We start from the raw sequence: 3,917 nt of genomic DNA on the forward strand, positions 1-3,917 counted from the left end.
TTTTTTTTGTTTTTTGTTTGTTTGTTTGTTTTTACCATGGTTTGCTTTCTTTATTGGATACTTTGTAGATGACACAAAGGTCTAGAAGTTACAATGTTAAATAATTATTTAAAAAACTTACCAGGACTGGCAAACCCTGGTCCAGAGCTCCAAACCAGAAGCAGAAAGGATGGTGTGGTGGGGCTGGGGGTTTTCCTCCTACTTCACCCAAACCCAGAAAGTAAGCATCCTAAACTCCTTCACGGGCCAAATCCACGGTGCTTGGGGCCCCTGGGCTAACCCTCAGGCGACTCTGGCTATGTCACTATCCAGGTAAGGTGCCAACCAAGGTTGGAAGGGAAGAGACATGGACAAGAGTGACTGGGAGGAGGATCGGAAATGGACAGGTACTGTCCGGCTGTAAAGAAGAGCGCAGCTGAGGGGCAGGGAAGCAGCATTGCTGCCAATCAGAAGTGTAGTCCTGGGTCCCATCCTGAGCAGCTGGTCTGGGATCAGCTGTTTTGTCCACAGTGAGGCTGCTGACTCGAGCCTGAGCAGGGGGCTCACACGCTGTGGGTCCTCCTGGTGAGCTGGGAATCTGCATTTACCAACTTAGACTCGAGGTGGTCCTTGTAGGCCAGTATGTCTCCAGGCCATTGGGTGATTGCTTCTCACAGACCCAAATTTCCTGTGCCACCTGCCGAATGAGTCTGAAATCATGGCTGACCAGCATCGTGCCATATTCATTGATGGCATCAGCCAGCACATCAATGATTTCAACTCTCAGGTGATTGGTGGGTTTGTCCAGGAAGAGCAAGTGAGGTTCTGCCAGGCCAGCCAGGCCAGACACTCACGGCATTTCCGTCCATCACACAGGTTCTGGACTGGGCTCACTGTTGTTTTCCAGTATGACCATATTACCCAATGATCTTGCTCATTTCTGCCTTCTCTTTGATTTTGGGATTGCATTTCATCATTTACTCCACAGGAAAGAGGTCTAAGTCCAACTGTTCTTGCAAATGCTGATGAGAACAGCCTATCTTGACACAAGAGCGTTTTCAGAGAGTAGCTCTCTAGTTAACCGCTTCAAAAGTGGTGACTTCCCTGCTCCATTGGGCCCAACCAGAGCTGCTCGTGCATCGAGGTCAATACCAAACTCCAGGCTGTGGTAGATACAAGCCCATCTCCTTGTATACTTGAAGCTCACATTTTGTTCCATAATGACTGGTGAAGGGATTTTGCCACATGGTGGGAAAGAAAAAGATAACATCATGTCACTAACAACTTATTATCTTGGTCCTGATGCCTTCATTTTCTGTGGTGTCTTTTCTTTGCTCTGGGCTTGCTGTGCCAGCTTGGCACTGCCATGGCCAAGCCTAGCGATGGAGTTCTTCATGTGAGCGATCCGGTTCTGCTCCCAGTGGAAGCATTTCGTCTGGTTCTCCTTGAGTTGCAGCCACTAGTTACCCATCTAATACGTCAGTTTCTTGTGCATTTAAATGGTGGTGTTACAGAAGCCATTCAGAGAATCCTGAGAATGGGAGATGAGGGTCAGTATATGCTTAGAAGTTCTGAGTTCTTCCAACCATACACAAGCGTCGAGGACCAAGTGGTTGGTGGGTTCATCTAGCAGCAGCATTAAGGACAGCTCTGGTGAGGGCGACCCTCATTCTCCCGCCCCCACTGAAGTCTTGGAGCTTCTTGTGCTGCATGGCAGGAGTGAAGCCCAGTCCATGCAGGATCCCGGAGGCCCTCATCTCTGCCTTGTCAGCATCCAGCCCCTCCAGGCGCTCAGACAGCTCCAGCAGCTCCTCACATCCTCGTGTACCAGCCGCTCAGCCTCCCGCACCAGGGTGGCCCTCTCTGTGTCCAACCATCACACACAGGGGGCAGCTCTCTGGTCAGATGGTAGGTGTTAATATGCTCAGGGAAGAGCACTTCTCATTTTCCAAGAGCAGAGAGCAGCATGGACTTTTCCCAATTCCATTTAAGCCAATAAGACCATAGCATCTGCCTGAGCTTAATTCCAGTTTGGTGTCACCGAGCAGCTGGTGACCATGAAAGGCGAGTGAGAGGTTGATAATGTGGACATCGGCCCTGGGGGAGTGAGAGGCTAGGCCGCCAGTGACAGCCTGAGCAGCAGTCTTTCTCATCTCAAAGTCCTCTGACTCCTTGGTGAGCACGCCCCCTTCTGTGGTCTCTCTGCCTCCTCATTCTCCTCTGCCTCCTGTGGCTCTGGATCAGCATCTCTGTTTTCTTCATGTTTTCTGGGTCACTGTCGAGCTTCAGCAGCTTCCTTCTTCTCGGCTGCCTTTTTGTTGGCCATATCAGAGGGTGTGGTGATGAACCCGTGGGATGTGCTGTGACTCTTTCAGGGAGCCGGCTGGCACACTTCCTCCAGACCCCCTCACACTGCTCAATGAGCACAACTTTGGAGTCTTTGCTGCCTAGAAGACCTGTGCCTCCCTCTTGGTGGGCCCAGTTGGCCAATGACATTTTATCAGTCAAGATTCCGCTGGGACCTCACCTCCTCTGACCCCCTAAAACTGAGTAAGATGCTCTTTCTAGGGGCTCCCATTCAATCCCACAATTGGCCCTCTCATAGCACTCATCCTATGCCACACTGTTGGTGCCCAATAAATGTGTGTGAGCAGGTGGATTGGTGAATTCGGCTCTTCACTCTGAACTGATGCCATCAGAACTTAGTGAACCCTGGTGGACACTGGATGGTGGGGCCAATGATCTTAGGAGAAGATCTCAGGGCCAGGAAGTGAGATCAAGCCAGAGAACACAGCTGTTTCCTGCGAAGCTCTCTGCAGGTGGTGCAGTGGAATGCTTGCCCGGTGTGGTGTCCAGGCCCAGGAGCTGGCGTTATACAGAGAGCCAAAGACCACGTGGGTTTCTCACACCCACCTCAGTCACAAAGCTTGTGTAGGAGGATGTGGAGTCTCTGAGAGGCAGGCAAAGCCAGTGAGAAGTCTGAGGGGATGAAGTGAGGAAGGAAGCAACAAATCTGAGGGAAGGGGGGTTGGGGACATCAGCTTTGGTGGCTGGCCTGGGCCTGGAATGGTTGGACTTAGGGAAAAGCCCAAAATGACTGCCTAGTGTCTGTGGTGGAAGTCAGGAAGCAGCAAGACAAAGGGTCTGGCTTTAGGAGCACTGTATTGAGAAATCCCAAGAATTTACTAAAGCGGTGACCTCATGGAGTTGGAATGATAGGAGAGACTAAAACGTGAGAGGGGGGCTGGAGTCAGAGCGTGGACTAACGGCCATCTGCAGAGAGGCCACAGCGTGAAGGTCAAAGATCGAGGTAGAGGGTGGGAGCGGGGTGGCAGGAAATGTAGGAGGTGAGAGAAGAAAGCAGTGACAAGAAATGTGATTAAAATCTGAGGGGAGAGGGGAGACAAAGGTAGAACAGGTGGGAAGTGGCCTGGCAGGGAGGGCAGGAGGGGAACTGCTGGAGGGAGGGGGGAGGGAGCTCATGCACCCTGGGGTACACAGGACACAGGACAAGTGAGGGTGATGGGAGTGTATCCAGAAAAGCAGAAAATATGCAATTAGTGTGACATGCGTTTAAGCCTCAGTGGTCAGTCTGTAATCTGAGGGTAAAGGTGTCCATCTCACAAAGTCACTTGAAGCATGAATTGCTCAGCACCTATTGTGGTGGCGGTTGTATGTGCCAACATAGCTGATCCTGGGGTGTGATTTCAGAGGCAGTTAATCACATGGGAGGAGTTTGTGCATCATTTTCCTGGGAGCTGCTGGAGTTTTGAACCGCGTGCCTTAGGAATTGCAGGGCAGCTTCTTGCCACTAGGCCACCAGAGCTCCCTCCTGTTGTGGTAGACCTCTCATATTTGGTAGTTAACTGTTTGGGAGAGTAAGGGAAGCGATTGGTGGGCATCAAGAGTGAAGGTGATGTGTGGATGTGAGGTAAAAA

The 3,917-nt window shown here is 51.2% G+C and overlaps 1 pseudogene; it reads right to left on the reverse strand.

Moving 5' to 3' along the window:
- Positions 1-542: 542 nt before the first annotated feature.
- LOC102854822 lies at positions 543-2,347 on the reverse strand (annotated as a pseudogene).
- Positions 2,348-3,917: the final 1,570 nt, after the last annotated feature.

The sequence above is a fragment of the Elephantulus edwardii genome, unplaced genomic scaffold (assembly GCF_000299155.1).
Source record: "Elephantulus edwardii isolate Elephantulus edwardi_28Jun2011 unplaced genomic scaffold, EleEdw1.0 scaffold00703, whole genome shotgun sequence".
Lineage (NCBI taxonomy): Eukaryota > Metazoa > Chordata > Mammalia > Macroscelidea > Macroscelididae > Elephantulus > Elephantulus edwardii.